Here is a 24,551-nt window from a genome sequence, read left to right on the forward strand (position 1 = left end):
TGTTACCAATTAGGAGCAGGATCTGTTAACTAAATTTCGGACACCCAAAAATAGACTTGCGTTATTTCTCGCCTCGCGTTATTTATCGCTTTGCGTTAAAAATCAACTTATCGTGACTTGAGCTACGTGGGCGTAACCGGACGCTCCGTTGCGTAACGTACGCTGCGTGCGTCGGCCTTTGGATTGCGTACGCAAGTCTTTGTTAGAGACACGTATACGCAAAGCAAAGATCCACCGTAACACAATTTATACTTTTATCAATGTAGATGATCCTTGATCATCTACCACACAAACACACTTACTTCGCCTTATCTCCCAGGCGAAACTGTGTGTTTGTCTATCTTTTAACTATATTACCTTTACTCTTAAACTATGAAATAACGGCAACTCTCTTTTTAGCACTTCTATCAACTATAAAAACTGGCAGACAGGAGAGTGATATACGAAAATGAAAAAGAAAAAGAAATGCAGATATATATATGTGTGCGTGCGTGTGTACGCAAGACAGAAAAATAAACAGTTTTAAAAGACACTAGCGTTTTGTTCTTACCTCCGGTTCCCGGATTCCTTCAGCACTCTTTACCTAAGTGAAGCAGACGCTTATCCTGTCAGCACTACGAGGGATACAACCTCCCGCCCTTTGCTGAGGGATAATGTCTGCTGATCTACCTAGTGCAGATATGTGAAGGACGGGCGAGCCGCCAATTGATAAAGCTGAATATTTATCGTATATAAAACACTTTAAGAGGTCTAAGAACACTATACGCTATCTACGTAAGAAGTACCGTAAGGGTACGCAAGTTGTGTAGCGATCGCTCAACCGTAGTCGAGACGCTCAAGCGTCACGTTCGCTTACGGCCCAGTGATCACAGGCAGGCACGCTATTGGCTGCCGACTAACGTAATGATTCGCTATAGCGTAGCGTACGCTCGGGACCACGAGGAGATCACCAGCGGTGCAGACGCTTACAACGTTTAAACCTTTATCTCTATACCTTTAACGATGAGATACACAGTATACCTTAGTGTAGAGACAGAGTGTAAGTGCAACCTGGTGTAACCTGATTAACTACAAAGCTGCTTGAGCGTCACCGGCGCTCAGAGAATACTTAACACTATAAAGAATACACAGATACCTGGGCTTAGGGTCCGAAACCTATTATATGTATTATGACTATTATACTTGCAAAAAGAATCACAGTACAAAGCATACACTACAATATAACATAAACCAACTAACCAGATAAACTACACAGGAAATACAATACAATACAATTAAAGGAAAATACGAGAGAAAGAGTAGAGAGAGAGAGATAGAGAGAGAGAGAGATGGCTCACAGTAAGACAATATGATTACGGAGAAAACTTACGCACTAGGGGAACGATCGCATGCGCCTCGATATCCAGCTCCCGATTATCAGCAATGAGAACCGTTGAAGAGAGAGAGAACTGGATACGGTCGGCCTGCCTATTTATGCCCCACACACAATACAATTCAATGGTCCCTACAATCTCATTGTTCATTGGACACAGGAATTCGGCTTCGCATTATAACAAAAGGTCATAGGTTGATTCATACAGGTGGGCTGTGACTATTTCCAACTGCTCAGGTGGGAGGGAAACTGGGTTTCCCGCCGCATGGGTAATAAAGTGCAAATAAAGTAAATGTTCATAAACTTCTTATGTCCATAACTATTCGCACGAGCGATTGATCTGCTTCAAACCAACACCGGAATATTTCTAATTAAATATTCTTCCGATGGATACTAAACACCACTGTATTACTCCTGTCTGACCCTTCGTATCAAACAAAGAGGGATTCCTCTGTTCATAAACATTCTATATTAACCAAACTTTCAGAATCTATCAAAGGGACCATGATCTACAAAATACATTATTAGTGAAAATATGTTACGATTGAGTCGCACGCTACAACCACATAAACTCTACCGTAAATACGCATACCATGCGCCTGCGGGTGCCCGCGACTGTGAGTATGCGCACGTACGGGAGAGCGTACGCATGCGCAGCACGGACCTGGGTGAGGTGCAAATATGGTAGTGTGCATAGAGATATTTTTCTGACTTTGACAGACCCTTCGCAGCTCTAGCCCAACTCCTACTTACCTGCCAGGTGAGATACTATGATCATGTAGGTGCTTCTCCCAGGGCAAGGCTCACCCATTGCACTCTGGGTGTGCTGCCCCTGTGATTTCCCCAAATGTGGGAAACTTGACTGCATAATTTGTGTTTCCCCTGGTCAGCTCTCGTCAGATCTCTTTGTCTCAGGTCTCTCTCCAGCCTAGTTTGCTGTCTGTTTCAACTTCTCTTTTCTTGAGCCGCTCCCTTCTATGCCCTTGCGCACTATCTTGACTTCTCCCATCTGCTTACTTTGTGCCTTCCAACGCACAATGCGAACTACAGGTAGTGCTGCAGGGCCCACACCCTTTTACTTGCCTTACAGAGCAGCTCTGGAGCTATTACAGTGCCCAGCTGCTGCAAGTAATCAGCTTGAATGCTTCAGGGGCTGGGGCATAGCCAACATGAGCCCCACACCGAAGTAGGGTGGAGGTGTTTAATGCGAACTAGGGGTCATCCAAGCGCCGCAAAAGGCCGCCATGCCCTGCACGCCCCTTTTCTCTTTTCATATGCAGACGAGGGTTGAAGCCAACTTTGACCCACTGCTTGGATGACATCACCATATGCAAATCCATCTGCTGCAGGCCTTCCCCCAGGAATGCTTGTACTAGTTGTTGCATTTGGTTTGTTGTTTGGGGGTGCTTCAGTATTAGGCAGCCTTCTGCCCTCCCATGTTCATCTGAAAATATGTGTTCTCCCTGCAGTTGTTGTCCCCAGATGAGAGTTCCCTTGTGCTGCCTCAGTTGAATCTCCTTTACTTGACAGAGATGTGCCTGAGCAGCGGCCCTCCCCAGCCCTATCCCAAATCATACTTATTTTGCATAGGAGATATCATGGTCATGAAGATTGTTCTCCCAGGGTGAGGTTCATTCATTGCATTCTGGGTATGATGACCCCTGTGATTTCCCCAAATGTGGGAAACTCGACTGCATTATTTGTGGTAGTGGGGGACTGTGTTTGTGCTTTCCTCTGGTCAGCTCTGGTAAAAGTCAGATTTCTTTGTCTCAGATCTTCCTCTAGCCTTGTTCTTCTTTCGAGAGTTCCCTTGTGCTGCCTCAGTTGGATCTCCTTCACTTGACAGGGGGGTGCCCGAGCAGCGACCCTCCCCAGCTCTAGCCCAACTCCTACTTACCTGCCAGGTGAGATACGATGATCATGTAGGTGCTTCTCCCAGGGCAAGCCTCACCCATTGCACTCTGGGTGTGCTGCCCCTTTGATTTCCCCAAATGTGGGAAACTTGACTGCATAATTTGTGTTTCCCCTGGTCGGCTCTCATATAATTCAGATCTCTTTGTCTCAGGTCTCTCTTCAGCCTAGTTTGCTGTCTGTTTCCACTTCTCTTTTCTTGAGCCGCTCCCTTCTATGCCCTTGCGCACTATCCTGACTTCTCCCATCTGCTTACTTTGTGCCTTCCAACGCACAATGCGAACTACAGGTAGTGCTGCAGGGCCCACACCCTTTTACTTGCCTTACAGAGCAGCTCTGGAGCTGTTACAGTGCCCAGCTGCTGCAAGAAATCAGCTTGAATGCTTCAGGGGCTGGGGCATAGCCAACATGAGCCCCACACCGAAGGAGGGTGGAGGTGTTTAATGCGAACTAGGGGTCATCCAAGCGCCGCAAAAGGCCGCCATGCCCTGCACGCCCCTTTTCTCTTTTCATATGCAGACGAGGGTTGAAGCCAACTTTGACCCACTGCTTGGATGGCATTACCATATGCAAATCAATCTGCTGCAGGCCTTCCCCCAGGAATGCTTGCACTAGTTGTTGCATTTGGTTTGTTGTTTGGGGGTGCTTCAGTATTAGGCAGCCTTCTGCCCTCCCATGTTCATCTGAAAATATGTGTTCTCCCTGCAGTTGTTGTCCCCAGATGAGAGTTCCCTTGTGCTGCCTCAGTTGAATCTCCTTTACTTGACAGAGATGTGCCTGAGCAGCGGCCCTCCCCAGCCCTATCCCAAATCATACTTATTTTGCATAGGAGATACCATGGTCATGAAGATTGTTCTCCCAGGGTGAGGTTCATTCATTGCATTCTGGGTATGCTGACCCCTGTGATTTCCCCAAATGTGGGAAACTCGACTGCATTATTTGTGGTAGTGGGGGACTGTGTTTGTGCTTTCCTCTGGTCAGCTCTGGTAAAAGTCAGATTTCTTTGTCTCAGATCTTCCTCTAGCCTTGTTCTTCTTTCGAGAGTTCCCTTGTGCTGCCTCAGTTGGATCTCCTTCACTTGACAGGGGGGTGCACGAGCAGCGACCCTCCCCAGCTCTAGCCCAACTCCTATTTACCTGCCAGGTGAGATACTATGATCAGGAAGGTGCTTCTCCCAGGGCAAGGCTCACCCATTGCACTCTGGGTGTGCTGCTCCTGCGATTTCCCCAAATGTGGGACACTTGACTGCATAATTTGTGTTTCCTCTGGTCGGCTCTCATATAATTCAGATCTCTTTGTCTCAGGTCTTTCTCCAGCCTAGTTTGCTGTCTGTTTCCACTTCTCTTTTCTTGAGCCGCTCCCTTCTATGCCCTTGCGCACTATCCTGACCTCTCCCGTCTGCTTACTTTGTGCCTTCCAACGCACAATGCGAACTACAGGTAGTGCTGCAGGGCCCACACCCTTTTACTTGCCTTACAGAGCAGCTCTGGAGCTGTTACAGTGCCCAGCTGCTGCAAGAAATCAGCTTGAATGCTTCAGGTGCTGGGGCATAGCCAACATGAGCCCCACACCTAAGGAGGGTGGAGGTGTTTAATGCGAATTAGGGGTCATGCAAGCGCCGCAAAAGGCCGCCATGCCCTGCACATCCCTTTTTTCTTTTCATATGCAGACGAGGGTTGAAGCCAACTTTGACCCACTGCTTGGATGACATCACCATATGCAAATCCATCTGCTGCAGGCCTTCCCCCAGGAATGCTTGCACTAGTTATTGCATTTGGTTTGTTGTTTGGGGGTGCTTCAGTATTAGGCAGCCTTCTGCCCTCCCATGTTCATCTGAAAATATGTGTTCTCCCTGCAGTTGTTGTCCCCAGATGAGAGTTCCCTTGTGCTGCCTCAGTTGAATCTCCTTTACTTGACAGAGATGTGCCTGAGCAGCGGCCCTCCCCAGCCCTATCCCAAATCATACTTATTTTGCATAGGAGATACCATGGTCATGAAGATTGTTCTCCCAGGGTGAGGTTCATTCATTGCATTCTGGGTATGCTGACCCCTGTGATTTCCCCAAATGTGGGAAACTCAACTGCATTATTTGTGGTAGTGGGGAACTGTGTTTGTGCTTTCTTCTGGTCAACTCTGGTAAAAATCAGATTTCTTTGTCTCAGATCTTCCTCTAGCCTTGTTCCTCTTTCGAGAGTTCCCTTGTGCTGCCTCAGTTGGATCTCCTTCACTTGACAGGGGGGTACCCGAGCAGCGACCTGATAAAGCTAAATATTTATCGTATATAAAACACTTTAAGAGGTCTAAGAACACTATACGCTATCTACGTAAGAAGTACCGTAAGGGTACGCAAGTTGTGTAGCGATCGCTCAACCGTAGTCGAGACGCTCAAGCGTCACGTTCGCTTACGGCCCAGTGATCACAGGCAGGCACGCTATTGGCTGCCGACTAACGTAATGATTCGCTATAGCGTAGCGTACGCTCGGGACCACGAGGAGATCACCAGCGGTGCAGACGCTTACAACGTTTAAACCTTTATCTCTATACCTTTAACGATGAGATACACAGTATACCTTAGTGTAGAGACAGAGTGTAAGTGCAACCTGGTGTAACCTGATTAACTACAAAGCTGCTTGAGCGTCACCGGCGCTCAGAGAATACTTAACACTATAAAGAATACACAGATACCTGGGCTTAGGGTCCGAAACCTATTATATGTATTATGACTATTATACTTGCAAAAAGAATCACAGTACAAAGCATACACTACAATATAACATAAACCAACTAACCAGATAAACTACACAGGAAATACAATACAATACAATTAAAGGAAAATACGAGAGAAAGAGAAGAGAGAGAGAGATAGAGAGAGAGAGAGATGGCTCACAGTAAGACAATATGATTACGGAGAAAACTTACGCACAAGGGGAACGATCGCATGCGCCTCGATATCCAGCTCCCGATTATCAGCAATGAGAACCGTTGAAGAGAGAGAGAACTGGATACGGTCGGCCTGCCTATTTATGCCCCACACACAATACAATTCAATGGTCCCTACAATCTCATTGTTCATTGGACACAGGAATTCGGCTTCGCATTATAACAAAAGGTCATAGGTTGATTCATACAGGTGGGCTGTGACTATTTCCAACTGCTCAGGTGGGAGGGAAACTGGGTATCCCGCCGCATGGGTAATAAAGTGCAAATAAAGTAAATGTTCATAAACTTCTTATGTCCATAACTATTCGCACGAGCGATTGATCTGCTTCAAACCAACACCGGAATATTTCTAATTAAATATTCTTCCGATGGATACTAAACACCACTGTATTACTCCTGTCTGACCCTTCGTATCAAACAAAGAGGGATTCCTCTGTTCATAAACATTCTATATTAACCAAACTTTCAGAATCTATCAAAGGGACCATGATCTACAAAATACATTATTAGTGAAAATATGTTACGATTGAGTCGCACGCTACAACCACATAAACTCTACCGTAAATACGCATACCATGCGCCTGCGGGTGCCCGCGACTGTGAGTATGCGCACGTACGGGAGAGCGTACGCATGCGCAGCACGGACCTGGGTGAGGTGCAAATATGGTAGTGTGCATAGAGATATTTTTCTGACTTTGACAGTCCACCCTTTGGCAGTCAATAATAACTGCCACTTCCTGAAAACATTTCAAAAGGAGAAAAATATATGTTAGGGGTTAATTCATTTCCATGGTTGGGTAAGGGAGGAGAGAGGAGTAGGTGTGAAGAGGGTATGACCTAGTGAGATAGCAGAAGCATGTGTGTATGAATCCGTGTTTGGGGGGTCATGTATCATCGTGCCGTACGTGTTGTAAATCAAGCTTCGAGGTATTGCGAAGTATACATTTGAATTCCTTCTTATCCCGTGGTACGGGTCTGTGGATGGGCTGTCAAACTTTACCGAGCTCTTTTCGGATTTTGAACAAAATGGGGAGCACATTTTAGTTGATGATACATGAATGGGGGAATATGTGATTGCTGATATCTGTGCCTGTATTCCCTATACTATGTGTGTCATTACCTGAGGGTTGTAGAAATGAAGAAAAGACATAATTACGGTAAATGCGGTGGTATTCTATGTCAGGTTAATGTATATCTGTCGGTTGAAGTTTTGTTCGGTATCAGTTGAAAGTCGTCTTCTTTGCGCTGTGTTGCCCATTAGGGGTGAGCAAAAAGCTTAGTCAATGCCATTAGATTTACAAAAAATGTTGGGCTAGCGTAAGTTTAAGAATTCTAGGGAAACTGGGGATCCCTGGCAAAGTTCATCAAATGTCCATATCTCAAGTGGTCAAAACTTCTTCTTTGGTCTATCCGTTGTCTGTATAGCGTCTCGTCAACTTCCTCGTCCAAGTGGGTCTTTTTATCTTGGAGAAAAACCAGAAAAACAGGTGAAAGAAACGGACCGTAGAAATCGCATTTTCATCACATCATTGTTTCTATCATTGGGTCATAAATCAAATCCAGGTTAATTACAGTTTCCTCACTCCTCAAACTCATTACCTTAGTACGACGATTGCACCTCATTAAAGCCTGACCGCATCTAAATATCAAGCCAATGGTTATGATAACACCTAAGATACATAGGAGAAACTTCCCAACATCCATTATGACTCCTTGAGCCCAGTCTCCCAAACCGGAGAACCAATTTCGCGGGTTCAACCATGACACCCAACCAGTCAGCTCATTACCTACAGCAGCAAGAGTGAGATTGTGTTTTCGGCGAAATTCCCACTTCAATTGGAGAATATCGTCCATCTTTTGGTCTATGACCTCGACCGGATCCTCGGTGCTATTCGTGATATACGTGCAACACTTCACGCCGTACTGTGTTGCCAATGTAACACAATATCCGCCTGTCACTGCTGTGAGGTAATTAAGAACCATTCTATGCTGCACCAGTTCTGTTTTATAAGCTTGAAGTTCCCTTCCCGTATATCTAAATGTGTCATCATACATTTCAGTGATATTGTCTAACAAATTTGCGAGCGCCAATATGTATTTATAATTTAGCACTCCTCTAGCGGTGCGGGTGAAATCTAACGCGATTAAGAATTGAATCCCGGTGGATTCACTTATCAGATCAGAGGCCGGATGCTCTGTCTTCTCTATCAGGTGTCTTTTAACAACGTGCTCGTAGTGGGTGTGAGTATAAGGAGCTTGGGCACCACGATGTATGTCCTTCATTTTGTCATGTGTTACAGTCATTACTTCAGGCAATACTTTTCCAATATAACACAATCCTTCAGAGTTTGGGGCAAGCCACTTGTACGCCTTTCTCCCGCATATGAAATATGCATCATCGGGGAGAACATATGGGACGGAGAAGGACATAACCATATTACACACCTTCCAGGTGAAATCTCCTAACCCTAATTCTTCCATCTGCTTAATACACGTATCAGGTTGTACGATATGTGCACAGTATCCTGGTGATACTTCTCCAACTCTCGTAATCCTATTTCCTAAGGTGTACCTATACCGGAAAGATTTTCCTCTACTGGCTATGTGGCGTACAAGCTCTGTATCTGTAGGCATTCTATCTGCTCTATGCGAAAAGGTCATGGTGTGGTTACTCCATGACACTTCCCAATTTCCCGGCTTTCTGGGATTGGAGATGTTGAAACATAATAGGGACCTATCCACATGGTATTGGTGGAGCTTCAAACTAGGAGGGCTGGAGATATTAAACCTCCTGTCCACCGGTCTCCCACCATTTAACTCAAGTACCTCCCCTATCGTTAAAGGAAATGGTACTAGCCCTGATTTGCTATGACCTTGAGGTACTTGAGAGCATACCCAACAATCTGTTTTGTTTAACACATTACCCACTAAGGAGTGATAGTCACTCAATGGATGCCGGTCCATATGGATATTAAAACTGGATTGGCATTTCTTAATGCACCCATCTTCAATGACATTGTTACAGAGCCTACAGATACAGTTTTCTTCAGCTAACAATCCGTCACAATTTCTTCTATGGTCAATGCTATCGGATCGTTTTCTGATACTCGCCTTTGCTTGTTGGTTAGGTTGATCCTGGAAAACTACGCCTCCATCTTTATCATCAGAACCCATTCCAGAACCTCTATCGACCTCCATGGTACTCTCGCCGGAACAGACTGCTCTGGTCAACATCATGGTCAACAGGAAAATCCGGATCACAGTCTCTTGGGGCAAGTCCATCTTATAGGAGGAAATGGAGAAGAATGAGAAGGAGGAAAAAGAAATTTGAGGGAGAGGGGATGGGAAGTGGAGGAAAATAATAAAAGGGAGTGGGGAGTCGACAACAGCTCTCGGTCTTCAAGGCTCAGGTGCCGCCTCAGTCCTCCTGGAACAGACACTCCAGTGATACAACCTCTACCGTCTGTTTCTTATCACGGGACTTCTCTGGATCAGCAACCTTCTTGCAGTGGGATGAATGGACCCAAGTCTCTCTCTCAGCAACCTTCAATGCCGTAGTGCTAGTCAATAAGACCTGGTATGGTCCTTCCCATCTGTCAATAAGGCAACCTGAGCGTAGAAAATTCCGTATCATTACATAATCCCCAGGTTCAATGTCATGACAATTACTATCTGGTAAATCAGGAATCACTAACTTCAGATTATCATTTTGATTCCTCAACTGTTTACTCATGTTAATCAAGTACTTTACAGTTACTTCATTGTTACATTTCAAATCATCCTGAGGGTTAATCATGGCATGCGGTTGTCGACCAAACAAGATTTCAAAGGGAGACAGATTAAGAGGGGACCTGGGAGTGGTTCTGATACTGTACAATACAATGGGTAAAGCTTCTGGCCATGTCAATCCTGTCTCTGCCATCACTTTACTCAATTTATTTTTAATAGTGCTGTTCACTCTTTCGACCTTCGCACTCGCCTGTGGACGGTACGGAGTGTGCAGCTTGCTATCAATTCCCATCAACTTACACATTCCTTGAAAGACATCACCTGTAAAATGGGTACCCCTATCACTTTCGATTATTCTAGGGATACCATATCTACATACAAATTCCTGCACAATTTTCTTAGCAGTAAACATAGCGGTATTTGTTGTCGCTGGAAATGCTTCGACCCAATTTGAGAAAACATCTATACAAACAAGTACATGTTTCAAATTCCGACAAGGGGGTAATTGTATAAAGTCAATTTGTATTACCTGGAAAGGGCCGCCGGCAGGTGGGATATGGGATGGTTCTGTAGGTATTGCCTTTCCAATATTCTTTCTCAAACAGGTAAGGCATGACATTGCTCTTTTACTCGCATGAGAGGAGAATCCTGGGGCGCACCAGTATGCTCTTACCAATTTGCACATTCCTTCCTTGCCTAGATGAGTCAGCCCGTGAGCTGCTTCAGCCAGACATGGAAGATATGCTCTGGGGGCCACTGGTTTACCATGTCCATCCGTCCAGAGTCCTGAGGACTCCTGGCCACATCCCTTTGCCTTCCAGACTGCCCTTTCCTGTGTGGAACACAAATTTTGCATTTCACACAACTTCTGTGTGTTAATGGTATTAAATACCATTAATTGTGTGGTGTCTGTCTGTATGGGGGTAGCAGCTGCTAACTTAGCAGCTTCGTCTGCTCGGCTGTTACCAAGTGATACCGGGTCTTGGCTATATGTGTGTGCTTTACATTTGATAACAGCCACTCTGTCGGGTTCCTGTATCGCTGTTAGAAGCCTTTTTATGTGAGCTGCATGCGCTACCGGTGTACCAGCGGCCGTCATGAAATTTCTGAGGCGCCATAGGGCTCCGAAATCATGGACTACCCCGAATGCGTATCTAGAATCGGTGTAGATATTGGCTGACTTACCCTTAGCCAATTCACATGCTCTGGTTAGGGCGACCAGTTCAGCAACCTGGGCTGAGTGAGGTGGGCCTAGCGGTTCCGCTTCTATGGTGTCTTGGTCATCTACGACTGCGTATCCAGTACACAAGTCTCCCGAGTCTGACTGTCTATGACAACTACCGTCCGTGTAGAACGTGAGTTCTGCATCTTCCAGTGGGTTGTCACTGATGTCAGGCCTTGCGGTAAAATTTTGGGTCAAATATTCCATACAATCATGTGTATCTTCCTTTGTATTAAATCCTCCTTCCCCATCACTCTCACCTTCCACCCTTTGTGCCTGACCAGGCACACCTGGGAGATACGTTGCAGGATTTAATGCACTGCATCTCCTTATGGTGATGTTTACGGGGGCCATTAGTGCCAATTCCCATCTTGTAAATCTCGCTGATGAGACGTGTCTGGTTTGGGCAGAATTCAATAAGGCTGATACTGCATGTGGCGTATGGATTGTGAGGTTGTGGCCTAGCACGACGTCTTCGCTTTTTGTCACTAGCAATGCTATTGCAGCAACGCTTCGCAAGCATGTGGGGAGGGATCGCGCTACCGTGTCTAGCTGAGCGCTGTAGTATGCAACTGGCCTACTGGCATCACCGTGTTTTTGGGTTAGTACACCTGCCGCGCAACCAGCACTTTCTGTTCCGTATAGTTCAAAGGGTTTCCCATAGTCTGGCATACCTAGTGCTGGTGCCTGCGTTAGGCACTGTTTGAGTCTCTCAAATGCTGTTTCGGACTCGTCTGTATGCGAAATCCTATCAGGTTTGTTTGAGGAGACCATTTCCTGCAAAGGTAACGCCAAAATGGAAAACCCTGGGATCCAATTACGGCAATACCCACACATTCCTAAAAACGTTCTGATCTGTTGCTGGGTTTGTGGCAGAGTCATGTCTCTAATTGCTTGGATTCTATCAGCGGTCAGGTGTCTCAGTCCTTGTGTTAGACAGTGTCCCAAATATTTTACCTTAGTTTGGCATAATTGTAACTTGTCTTTGGACACCTTGTGTCCGGTGTCTGAAAGATGAAACAGGAGCTGTTTCGTATCCTTCAGAGATGCTTCCAGTGAATCTGAACACAGTAATAAATCGTCCACATACTGTATCAATACTGATCCACTGTCTGGTTGCAAAGACTGTAAACAATCATGCAAAGCCTGAGAAAATATACTTGGACTATCTATGAAACCTTGGGGTAATCGAGTCCACGTGTATTGGACTCCTCTGTATGTGAATGCAAACAAATATTGGCTGTCAGGGTGCAGAGGTACCGAAAAGAAAGCGGAGCAGAGGTCAATAACAGTGAAAAATTTGGCAGTGGGAGGGATTTGCATTAGGATGACAGCTGGATTTGGCACTACGGGGAACTGACTCTCAACTATTTTGTTAATCCCCCTTAGATCCTGCACTAGTCTGTAACCCCTCCCCCCACTCTTTTTCACAGGGAAGATGGGACTATTAGCAGTGCTGGACGTTCTTACCAGAATGCCCTGTTGTAGCAAGCGCTCTATTACTGGGTAAACTCCTAACTCCACCTCTGGCTTCAGAGGGTACTGTGGGATTTTTGGAGCTATCCTACCATCTTTTACTTGTACAACTACTGGAGCTACGTTTGCCATTAATCCAGTGTCTTGTCCGTCTTTTGTCCAAAGTGACTCTGGTATCTGAGATGTCATCTCTTCTATTTGGGATGGATTCCTATTTGTCATAATGGTATGTGACATTAATTTTGATGGGGAGTCTAACATGTCTCGCACTTCCTGAGCGTGTTTCTCAGGTATGTCCAAGAATACACCTTCAGGAGTACAATAAATGACGCACCCCATTTTACACAGTAAGTCTCTTCCCAGGAGATTGGTTGGTGCCGATGCAGCCAGCAAAAAGGAATGCTTGGTATGCAAAGGCCCTATTGTAATCTCGGCTGGTTTGCTAACAGGGTAGTGCTGGACTACTCCTGTTACTCCCATGGCTGGAATTGTCCTACCAGTGGTTCTCATGCCCACTGTCGAATTTATCACTGACCTGTGTCTACAAGAAAGTTTAAAGTTTTACCAGCTACATTAATTGCGATCTCGGGTTCACTTCCAAGATTGGCAATTAATTTTACTGGCTGCAGATTACAGGTATGGCCACACCCCTATTGGGTATGGTGACCTCCCTGAATCCCGCTGGCAGCAACTACTTGTGAGGGAGATAGTTGGGAACTACCAGAGGCATGCCAGTCTCTGTTTGGGGGATATCTTTTTGTTTCCCCTGTATGTGGCTCATAACTCCGTTTCTGCGGACCTTGCTCCCAATGTCGTGTGTCGTGTCGTTGTCTAGGGGTTTGGTATGAGTTTCGTGGATTCTTTACTCTACAATCTCGTGCCATGTGTCCCTGTTTGTGACAAGAATAACAAGTAACCATACTTGACTTACCCACAGGATTTGGTGATACAAACAAAGGCTGCCTTGTGGTCAGAGCCTGTATACTTACTGACATTAATTTGTCACCTTGTTGTTCCCTGTGTCTGGTGATGTTTCTGTCGTGATCAATAGCAGCCTCTCTCAAAGTAGCCACAGACAGACCTCGCCAACATGGTTGCGTGGTCTGTACCCTAGTCTTCAATGACTCTTTTAAACCATCCATCAGTACCGATACTGCTACTTCCCGATGGTTTGTGTCTGTTTTAATGTCCTCTATGCCTGTGTATTTGGCATTTCTAATAATGCTCTGTGAAAATACTCTGCAGCTGTCTCTGACTCCTTCTGTTTAATGGAGAATATCTTATTCCATTTAGCTACTGCTGGGAAATACTCTTTTAACTGCAAGTTTATTCTTTTCACATTATCTTGGTTGTACACATCTGTAAGAGGTACATCATGACCTAGTCCGCAATCAGCTAAAAATTGAGTTGCGTCGACATTTGAGGGTAAACATGCTCTCAGCAATATCTGCCAGTCTTTATTGTTGGGCTCTACAGTGTTACCTAAGTCTCTGATGTATTTTTGACTGGCAACTAAGTCTTTTCTAGGGTCAGGAAATTCAGACACTATGGTCCTTAATTCCATTCGGGAAAATGGAGTGTACATGGCAATGTTCCTAATGGGAGTGGCTCCTGATGCGTCTGTTTTCCCATTTGGCACTGCTATTACTCTAACAGGTGTAATTCTAACAACCTCATTCTGTGTAGATTCTACAGGCTGTGGTGAAATAGTTTCAGCATAATGCATGGTGCCGTACTTACCAGTTGATACGACCTCACCTATCCCTCCGCTAGGGGCCTTTACTAATCTCGTGGGTGGAGCTGTGCCTACTGTGGTCTCTGCTATGGTGGCTGCTAGAGAGAGCGCTGAAATTGTTGCCGATTCGTCCTCTTGATCACACTCCGGAGGAAAGTTCAAAACAGGGTACAACTTGCACGGGTTAATACTTGCATGGGTTAATGGGTTAACATTATCATTAACATTTACACAGTTACTAAGTGATTTTGTGTTACACCTTAGTGCGTCTTTCTCCGCAATCAACTTCTCTCCTGATATGTATGGTGGCGGCGGGGCCGTGGCAATCAGTTTTCTGTTAGAGCCAGATCCCGCCGCCTGAGCCAAACCTCTCTGTATCTCACCTTCCTGTTGCCACAACTGTAAATAATCATAATGCTGGATTCGTCTCTTTGTTGATTTTATGAGACATATCCTCCTCCTTAAATTTTGTAACACTTCTGAGCTGAAGCTCCCTACTCTTGGGAATTTCTCCCCGTCATGTACAGTCATTCTCTCCCATTCATCACATAAAGTTTCTGTGTGACTTCCATATTTCTCACACATTATATACCTGGCCGACCCAATTGGCCGGACCACTGAATCAACCCGAACCGAGGTTGATCGCCCCCTACCTGAACAAGTGGCCCCCATAGTTCGAAAGTGTTGCTTTATTTAGCCAACCCTTTACGCAAAACCAAATGCCAACAATAGGCTGACGGTGGCGGTTTACCGAGTACCCCACTCACTCGCCCACGCCGACCAATACGACCTGATCACACCGATATGGTGCTGGCGTACTCGACCTAGGGCCCCTGCGACCTGAACCTCTATTTACTGGAACCTGCGAGGGTTATCCGAAGAACACTTACTCTTTCCAGTAACTATTGGTTGCTGGATAGTTCCTGAGTGAGCAGCGAACTTCCCTTAAAATAAAAAAATTACACAAATCACGTTAGAGTGTACAGATAGCGTTTGTGACCCCTTTACTCTAATGGTATTAGGTCAGATTACTAACTACTGCACACACTTACGTGCGGTCCAGTCGTTCAGTACACAAACAACTAAGCTTATGTACGGAAAGACCAATGGAATCGAAACTTACGACTGCGAATTCCTTCAGCCAGAGCTTATATGGCCTATATGGGTGTTGCACCAACCCTTTTCGGTGTTGTGCCTGTGAACTGTATAGCAGACTTCCTTGTCAGCTGTACCTGGACCTCCTGGTCTGTTATGACCTCCTGGTCTTGTTACAGTATGACCTCCTGGTCTGCTATACTCTAATGCTCAAAATTGTATATTTAACCAGAGATGCCTCCCTAGCCACCGTGCACGTCACTTACACGCATGTACCTCACGAGTACTCGACTTTTCTTGTGGTTCAACCTTTAAAAATTGTAAAAACACTCACTCATCACATGTACACTTTTGTTTCTATTTCTATTTCTGCGCAGAAATTTTTCTTCAGATCAGGTGTGTTACCAATTAGGAGCAGGATCTGTTAACTAAATTTCGGACACCCAAAAATAGACTTGCGTTATTTCTCGCCTCGCGTTATTTATCGCTTTGCGTTAAAAATCAACTTATCGTGACTTGAGCTACGTGGGCGTAACCGGACGCTCCGTTGCGTAACGTACGCTGCGTGCGTCGGCCTTTGGATTGCGTACGCAAGTCTTTGTTAGAGACACGTATACGCAAAGCAAAGATCCACCGTAACACAATTTATACTTTTATCAATGTAGATGATCCTTGATCATCTACCACACAAACACACTTACTTCGCCTTATCTCCCAGGCGAAACTGTGTGTTTGTCTATCTTTTAACTATATTACCTTTACTCTTAAACTATGAAATAACGGCAACTCTCTTTTTAGCACTTCTATCAACTATAAAAACTGGCAGACAGGAGAGTGATATACGAAAATGAAAAAGAAAAAGAAATGCAGATATATATATGTGTGCGTGCGTGTGTACGCAAGACAGAAAAATAAACAGTTTTAAAAGACACTAGCGTTTTGTTCTTACCTCCGGTTCCCGGATTCCTTCAGCACTCTTTACCTAAGTGAAGCAGACGCTTATCCTGTCAGCACTACGAGGGATACAACCTCCCGCCCTTTGCTGAGGGATAATGTCTGCTGATCTACCTAGTGCAGATATGTGAAGGACGGGCGAGCCGCCAATTGATAAAGCTGAATATTTATCGTATATAAAACACTTTAAGAGGTCTAAGAACACTATACGCTATCTACGTAAGAAGTACCGTAAGGGTACGCAAGTTGTGTAGCGATCGCTCAACCGTAGTCGAGACGCTCAAGCGTCACGTTCGCTTACGGCCCAGTGATCACAGGCAGGCACGCTATTGGCTGCCGACTAACGTAATGATTCGCTATAGCGTAGCGTACGCTCGGGACCACGAGGAGATCACCAGCGGTGCAGACGCTTACAACGTTTAAACCTTTATCTCTATACCTTTAACGATGAGATACACAGTATACCTTAGTGTAGAGACAGAGTGTAAGTGCAACCTGGTGTAACCTGATTAACTACAAAGCTGCTTGAGCGTCACCGGCGCTCAGAGAATACTTAACACTATAAAGAATACACAGATACCTGGGCTTAGGGTCCGAAACCTATTATATGTATTATGACTATTATACTTGCAAAAAGAATCACAGTACAAAGCATACACTACAATATAACATAAACCAACTAACCAGATAAACTACACAGGAAATACAATACAATACAATTAAAGGAAAATACGAGAGAAAGAGTAGAGAGAGAGAGATAGAGAGAGAGAGAGATGGCTCACAGTAAGACAATATGATTACGGAGAAAACTTACGCACTAGGGGAACGATCGCATGCGCCTCGATATCCAGCTCCCGATTATCAGCAATGAGAACCGTTGAAGAGAGAGAGAACTGGATACGGTCGGCCTGCCTATTTATGCCCCACACACAATACAATTCAATGGTCCCTACAATCTCATTGTTCATTGGACACAGGAATTCGGCTTCGCATTATAACAAAAGGTCATAGGTTGATTCATACAGGTGGGCTGTGACTATTTCCAACTGCTCAGGTGGGAGGGAAACTGGGTTTCCCGCCGCATGGGTAATAAAGTGCAAATAAAGTAAATGTTCATAAACTTCTTATGTCCATAACTATTCGCACGAGCGATTGATCTGCTTCAAACCAACACCGGAATATTTCTAATTAAATATTCTTCCGATGGATACTAAACACCACTGTATTACTCCTGTCTGACCCTTCGTATCAAACAAAGAGGGATTCCTCTGTTCATAAACATTCTATATTAACCAAACTTTCAGAATCTATCAAAGGGACCATGATCTACAAAATACATTATTAGTGAAAATATGTTACGATTGAGTCGCACGCTACAACCACATAAACTCTACCGTAAATACGCATACCATGCGCCTGCGGGTGCCCGCGACTGTGAGTATGCGCACGTACGGGAGAGCGTACGCATGCGCAGCACGGACCTGGGTGAGGTGCAAATATGGTAGTGTGCATAGAGATATTTTTCTGACTTTGACAGACCCTTCGCAGCTCTAGCCCAACTCCTACTTACCTGCCAGGTGAGATACTATGATCATGTAGGTGCTTCTCCCAGGGCAAGGCTCACCCATTGCACTCTGGGTGTGCTGCCCCTGTGATTTCCCCAAATGTGGGAAACTTGACTGCATAATTTGTGTTTCCCCTGGTCAGCTCTCGTCAGATCTCTTTGTCTCAGGTCTCTCTCCAGCCTAGTTTGCTGTCTGTTTCAACTTCTCTTTTCTTGAGCCGCTCCCTTCTATGCCCTTGCGCACTATCTTGACTTCTCCCATCTGCTTACTTTGTGCCTTCCAACGCACAATGCGAACTACAGGTAGTGCTGCAGGGCCCACACCCTTTTACTTGCCTTACAGAGCAGCTCTGGAGCTATTACAGTGCCCAGCTGCTGCAAGTAATCAGCTTGAATGCTTCAGGGGCTGGGGCATAGCCAACATGAGCCCCACACCGAAGTAGGGTGGAGGTGTTTAATGCGAACTAGGGGTCATCCAAGCGCCGCAAAAGGCCGCCATGCCCTGCACGCCCCTTTTCTCTTTTCATATGCAGACGAGGGTTGAAGCCAACTTTGACCCACTGCTTGGATGACATCACCATATGCAAATCCATCTGCTGCAGGCCTTCCCCCAGGAATGCTTGTACTAGTTGTTGCATTTGGTTTGTTGTTTGGGGGTGCTTCAGTATTAGGCAGCCTTCTGCCCTCCCATGTTCATCTGAAAATATGTGTTCTCCCTGCAGTTGTTGTCCCCAGATGAGAGTTCCCTTGTGCTGCCTCAGTTGAATCTCCTTTACTTGACAGAGATGTGCCTGAGCAGCGGCCCTCCCCAGCCCTATCCCAAATCATACTTATTTTGCATAGGAGATATCATGGTCATGAAGATTGTTCTCCCAGGGTGAGGTTCATTCATTGCATTCTGGGTATGATGACCCCTGTGATTTCCCCAAATGTGGGAAACTCGACTGCATTATTTGTGGTAGTGGGGGACTGTGTTTGTGCTTTCCTCTGGTCAGCTCTGGTAAAAGTCAGATTTCTTTGTCTCAGATCTTCCTCTAGCCTTGTTCTTCTTTCGAGAGTTCCCTTGTGCTGCCTCAGTTGGATCTCCTTCACTTGACAGGGGGGTGCCCGAGCAGCGACCCTCCCCAGCTCTAGCCCAACTCCTACTTACCTGCCAGGTGAGATACGATGATCATGTAGGTGCTTCTCCCAGGGCAAGCCTCACCCATTGCACTCTGGGTGTGCTGCCCCTTTGATTTCCCCAAATGTGGGAAACTTGACTGCATAATTTGTGTTTCCCCTGGTCGGCTCTCATATAATTCAGATCTCTTTGTCTCAGGTCTCTCTTCAGCCTAGTTTGCTGTCTGTTTCCACTTCTCTTTTCTTGAGCCGCTCCCTTCTATGCCCTTGCGCACTATCCTGACTTCTCCCATCTGCTTACTTTGTGCCTTCCAACGCACAATGCGAACTACAGGTAGTGCTGCAGGGCCCACACCCTTTTACTTGCCTTACAGAGCAGCTCTGGAGCTGTTACAGTGCCCAGCTGCTGCAAGAAATCAGCTTGAATGCTTCAGGGGCTGGGGCATAGCCAACATGAGCCCCACACCGAAGGAGGGTGGAGGTGTTTAATGCGAACTAGGGGTCATCCAAGCGCCGCAAAAGGCCGCCATGCCCTGCACGCCCCTTTTCTCTTTTCATATGCAGACGAGGGTTGAAGCCAACTTTGACCCACTGCTTGGATGGCATTACCATATGCAAATCAATCTGCTGCAGGCCTTCCCCCAGGAATGCTTGCACTAGTTGTTGCATTTGGTTTGTTGTTTGGGGGTGCTTCAGTATTAGGCAGCCTTCTGCCCTCCCATGTTCATCTGAAAATATGTGTTCTCCCTGCAGTTGTTGTCCCCAGATGAGAGTTCCCTTGTGCTGCCTCAGTTGAATCTCCTTTACTTGACAGAGATGTGCCTGAGCAGCGGCCCTCCCCAGCCCTATCCCAAATCATACTTATTTTGCATAGGAGATACCATGGTCATGAAGATTGTTCTCCCAGGGTGAGGTTCATTCATTGCATTCTGGGTATGCTGACCCCTGTGATTTCCCCAAATGTGGGAAACTCGACTGCATTATTTGTGGTAGTGGGGGACTGTGTTTGTGCTTTCCTCTGGTCAGCTCTGGTAAAAGTCAGATTTCTTTGTCTCAGATCTTCCTCTAGCCTTGTTCTTCTTTCGAGAGTTCCCTTGTGCTGCCTCAGTTGGATCTCCTTCACTTGACAGGGGGGTGCACGAGCAGCGACCCTCCCCAGCTCTAGCCCAACTCCTATTTACCTGCCAGGTGAGATACTATGATCAGGAAGGTGCTTCTCCCAGGGCAAGGCTCACCCATTGCACTCTGGGTGTGCTGCTCCTGCGATTTCCCCAAATGTGGGACACTTGACTGCATAATTTGTGTTTCCTCTGGTCGGCTCTCATATAATTCAGATCTCTTTGTCTCAGGTCTTTCTCCAGCCTAGTTTGCTGTCTGTTTCCACTTCTCTTTTCTTGAGCCGCTCCCTTCTATGCCCTTGCGCACTATCCTGACCTCTCCCGTCTGCTTACTTTGTGCCTTCCAACGCACAATGCATACTACAGGTAGTGCTGCAGGGCCCACACCCTTTTACATGCTTTACAGAGCAACTCTGGAGCTGTTACAGTGCCCAGCTGCTGCAAGAAATCATCTTGAATGCTTCAGGGGCTGGGGCATAGCCAACATGAGCCCCACACCGAAGGAGGGTTCATCCAAGCGCCACAAAAGGACGCCATGCCCTGCACATCCCTTTTTTCTTTTCATATGCAGACGAGGGTTGAAGCCAACTTTGACCCACTGCTTGGATGACATCATATGCAAATCCATCTGCTGCAGGCCTTCCCCCAGGAATGCTTGCACTAGTTGTTGCATTTGGTTTGTTGTTTGGGGGTGCTTCAGTATTAGGCAGCCTTCTGCCCTCCCATGTTCATCTGAAAATATGTGTTCTCCCTGCAGTTGTTGTCCCCAGATGAGAGTTCCCTTGTGCTGCCTCAGTTGAATCTCCTTTACTTGACAGAGATGTGCCTGAGCAGCGGCCCTCCCCAGCCCTATCCCAAATCATACTTATTTTGCATAGGAGATACCATGGTCATGAAGATTGTTCTCCCAGGGTGAGGTTCATTCATTGCATTCTGGGTATGCTGACCCCTGTGATTTCCCCAAATGTGGGAAACTCGACTGCATTATTTGTGGTAGAGGGGGACTGTGTTTGTGCTTTCCTCTGGTCAGCTCTGGTAAAAGTCAGATTTCTTTGTCTCAGATCTTCCTCTTGCCTTGTTCCTCTTTCGAGAGTTCCCTTGTGCTGCCTCAGTTGGATCTCCTTCACTTGACTTTTTAAAGTTTTTCTAGGAAACGTTCTAGATGAATGCTTATTAGCCTTTGTCAGTATGTACTTTTTGCAAAGTGTCTCTGTGGCGCAATTGGTTAGTGTGTACGGCTATTAACCAAAAGGTTGGTGGTTAAATCCTACCCAGGGACGTAATTGACCTTGTGATCAGATTTTGGTGATATTTAAGTAGACAAGTCAAAATTTCAAACCCCCTCTTATTGTGTAGGGTACCTAGCCTTCTCTGATGTAATCAGAGTTAGATTTGATTCAGTGATTTTATAAAAACAGCTAGGAAGCACAATTTAGCAGTGGGTTGCAGAGAAAAAGAAATATGCTGGCAAAAAAATCCAATTGAGTGATTAAACAGCTCTTCATTTCTGGCTTTATTTTTATGCTAACAAATTTGTTCTCTGAAAAGTGTCCACAAAGCCAAGTCTCTGATTAACACCTTTGTAGGGATGGTTTTTCACATATTACTAAATTAAACTTGCTTCATTGTAAAGGCAGCAAGATGCATCCTCATTTCAATGTCTACTGAAATAATACAAGTTGACACCAGGAAACATTAACGCCACTGCATCCTTGCTGCTTTCTCATGTGGAAGTCTGTTTAATGTGAAAACAAGGTGATATCTAATTAGCACACAAGTAAGGAATTAAGAAAATCTTTATTTAAGGGTGAAGATGTTTCTCACAAAATCGTTGCCCCAATGCATCATTGAAATTCAAGCTGGAAAGATGATTTTAATATATCACTTGTACATTTTGTATTTCTCTTCTGGTGACAATGTAGTTTGTTTTTGTCAATTACCATTTTAATAATAGGGTAAAGAAAATTAAGTGGATTTTTGAAAGAAAACAATACTGTCAATATACTATTAAAACAAATTAAAATGGTAAAAGAAATTGTACTTTAAGTAAAAATAAAAGAGGCAAAATATCAATCCCAGTTTTGGATTACTTTAATTAACAAAAAAAAAAATGCATATAGCAGAGGATAGTTTCAATCTGCCTACCTCTGGGTTATGGGCCCAGCATGCTTCCATTGCTGTACTCTGCTGCACATGTAAGTGCAAGAGATCCTGAAGCACTCACTCATCATGGGAAAGTACCAATGTGTTTCTTCGTTGGTTGATGGAAGAAACATCTTACAAAAACTCTCCAGATTATTGACTTTTTAAAGTTTTTCTAGGAAACGTTTTAGATGAATGCTTATTAGCCTTTGTCAGTATTTACTTCTGCAAAGTGTCTCTGTGGCGCAATCAGTTAGTGTGTACGGCTACTAACCAAAAGGTTGGTGGTTCAATCACACCCAGGGACGTAATTGACTTTGTGTTCAGATTTTGGTGATCTTTAAGTAGACAAGTCAAAATTTCAAACCCCCTGTTATGGTGTAGGGTACCTGGCCTTCTCTGATGTAATCAGAGTTAGATTTGATTCAGTGATTTTATAAAAACAGCTAGGAAGCACAATTTAGCAGTGGGTTGCAGAGAAAAAGAAATATGCTGGCAAAAAAATCCAATTGAGTGATTAAACAGCTCTTCATTTTCTGGCTTTATTTTAATGCTAACAAATTTGTTCTCTGAAAAGTGTCCACAAAGCCAAGTCTCTGATTAACACCTTTGTAGGGATGGTTTTTCACCTATTACTAAATTAAACTTGCTTCATTGGAAAGGTAGCAAGATGCATCCTCATTTCAATGTCTACTGAAATAATACAGGTTGACACCAGGAAACATTAACGCCACTGCATCCTTGCTGCTTTCTCATGTGGAAGTCTGTTTAATGTGAAAACAAGGTGATATCTAATTAGCACACAGGTAAGGAATTAAGAAAATCTTTATTTAAGGGTGAAGATGTTTCTCACAAAATCGTTGCCCCAATGCATCATTGAAATTCAAGCTGGAAAGATGATTTTAATATATCACTTGTACATTTTGTATTGCTCTTCTGGTGACAATGTAGTTTGTTTTTGTCAATTACCATTTTAATAATAGGGTAAAGAAAATTAAGTGGATTTTTGAAAGAAAACAATACTGTCAATATACTATTAAAACAAATTAAAATGGTAAAAGTTATTGTACTTTAAGTAAAAATAAAAGAGCAAAAATATCAATCCCAGTTTTGGATTACTTTAATTAACAAAAAAAAATGCATATAGCAAAGGATAGTTTCAATCTGCCTACCTCTGGGTTATGGGCCCAGCATGCTTCCATTGCAGTACTCTGCTGCACATGTAAGTGCAAGAGATCCTGAAGCACTCACTCATCATGGGAAAGTACCAATGTGTTTATTCGTTGGTTGATGGAAGAAACATCTTACAAAAACTCTCCAGATTATTGACTTTTTAAAGTTTTTCTAGGAAACGTTTTAGATGAATGCTTATTAGCCTTTGTCAGTATTTACTTCTGCAAAGTGTCTCTGTGGCGCAATCAGTTAGTGTGTACAGCTACTAACCAAAAGGTTGGTGGTTCAATCACACCAAGGGACGTAATTGACCTTGTGATCAGATTTTGGTGATCTTTAAGTAGACAAGTCAAAATTTCAAACCCCCTCTTATTGTGTAGGGTACCTGGCCTTCTCTGATGTAATCAGAGTTAGATTTGATTCAGTGATTTTATAAAAAACAGCTAGGAAGCACAATTTAGCAGTGGGTTGCAGAGAAAAAGAAATATGCTGGCAAAAAAATCCAATTGAGTGATTAAACAGCTCTTCATTTTCTGGCTTTATTTTTATGCTAACAAATTTGTTCTCTGAAAAGTGTCCACAAAGCCAAGTCTCTGATTAACACCTTTGTAGGGATGGTTTTTCACCTATTACTAAATTAAACTTGCTTCATTGGAAAGGCAGCAAGATGCATCCTCATTTCAATGTCTACTGAAATAATACAAGTTGACACCAGGAAACATTAACGCCACTGCACCCTTGCTGCTTTCTCATGTGGAAGTCTGTTTAATGTGAAAACAAGGTGATATCTAATTAGCACACAGGTAAGGAATTAAGAAAATCTTTATTTAAGGGTGAAGATGTTTCTCACAAAATCGTTGCCCCAATGCATCATTGAAATTCAAGCTGGAAAGATGATTTTAATATATCACTTGTACATTTTGTATTGCTCTTCTGGTGACAATGTAGTTTGTTTTTGTCAATTACCATTTTAATAATAGGGTAAAGAAAATTAAGTGGAT

General features: G+C 44.5%; 10 non-coding genes and 2 pseudogenes across 10 annotated transcripts; all 12 read left to right on the top strand.

Moving 5' to 3' along the window:
• The first annotated feature begins 2,117 nt into the window (after positions 1-2,117).
• Positions 2,118-2,274, top strand: LOC135037046 (U1 spliceosomal RNA). Its single transcript, XR_010231658.1, has one exon. It is a non-coding gene; the product is annotated as a U1 spliceosomal RNA (small nuclear RNA).
• A 671-nt stretch (positions 2,275-2,945) lies between these two features.
• LOC135037040 (U1 spliceosomal RNA) lies at positions 2,946-3,109 on the top strand. The gene has a single exon (XR_010231654.1). It is a non-coding gene; the product is annotated as a U1 spliceosomal RNA (small nuclear RNA).
• A 152-nt stretch (positions 3,110-3,261) lies between these two features.
• Positions 3,262-3,403, top strand: LOC135037052 (U1 spliceosomal RNA; annotated as a pseudogene).
• Positions 3,404-4,095: 692 nt separating this feature from the next.
• On the top strand, positions 4,096-4,259 carry LOC135037033 (U1 spliceosomal RNA). Its single transcript, XR_010231647.1, has one exon. It is a non-coding gene; the product is annotated as a U1 spliceosomal RNA (small nuclear RNA).
• Positions 4,260-4,411: 152 nt separating this feature from the next.
• LOC135037048 (U1 spliceosomal RNA) lies at positions 4,412-4,574 on the top strand. Its single transcript, XR_010231660.1, has one exon. It is a non-coding gene; the product is annotated as a U1 spliceosomal RNA (small nuclear RNA).
• A 671-nt stretch (positions 4,575-5,245) lies between these two features.
• Positions 5,246-5,409, top strand: LOC135037039 (U1 spliceosomal RNA). Its single transcript, XR_010231653.1, has one exon. It is a non-coding gene; the product is annotated as a U1 spliceosomal RNA (small nuclear RNA).
• A 12,587-nt stretch (positions 5,410-17,996) lies between these two features.
• On the top strand, positions 17,997-18,153 carry LOC135037047 (U1 spliceosomal RNA). The gene has a single exon (XR_010231659.1). It is a non-coding gene; the product is annotated as a U1 spliceosomal RNA (small nuclear RNA).
• A 671-nt stretch (positions 18,154-18,824) lies between these two features.
• LOC135037042 (U1 spliceosomal RNA) lies at positions 18,825-18,988 on the top strand. Its single transcript, XR_010231655.1, has one exon. It is a non-coding gene; the product is annotated as a U1 spliceosomal RNA (small nuclear RNA).
• Positions 18,989-19,140: 152 nt separating this feature from the next.
• On the top strand, positions 19,141-19,282 carry LOC135037053 (U1 spliceosomal RNA; annotated as a pseudogene).
• A 692-nt stretch (positions 19,283-19,974) lies between these two features.
• LOC135037034 (U1 spliceosomal RNA) lies at positions 19,975-20,138 on the top strand. The gene has a single exon (XR_010231648.1). It is a non-coding gene; the product is annotated as a U1 spliceosomal RNA (small nuclear RNA).
• Positions 20,139-20,290: 152 nt separating this feature from the next.
• LOC135037049 (U1 spliceosomal RNA) lies at positions 20,291-20,453 on the top strand. Its single transcript, XR_010231661.1, has one exon. It is a non-coding gene; the product is annotated as a U1 spliceosomal RNA (small nuclear RNA).
• A 643-nt stretch (positions 20,454-21,096) lies between these two features.
• Positions 21,097-21,260, top strand: LOC135037035 (U1 spliceosomal RNA). The gene has a single exon (XR_010231649.1). It is a non-coding gene; the product is annotated as a U1 spliceosomal RNA (small nuclear RNA).
• Positions 21,261-24,551: the final 3,291 nt, after the last annotated feature.

This window comes from Pseudophryne corroboree, unplaced genomic scaffold, assembly GCF_028390025.1.
Source record: "Pseudophryne corroboree isolate aPseCor3 unplaced genomic scaffold, aPseCor3.hap2 scaffold_664, whole genome shotgun sequence".
Lineage (NCBI taxonomy): Eukaryota > Metazoa > Chordata > Amphibia > Anura > Myobatrachidae > Pseudophryne > Pseudophryne corroboree.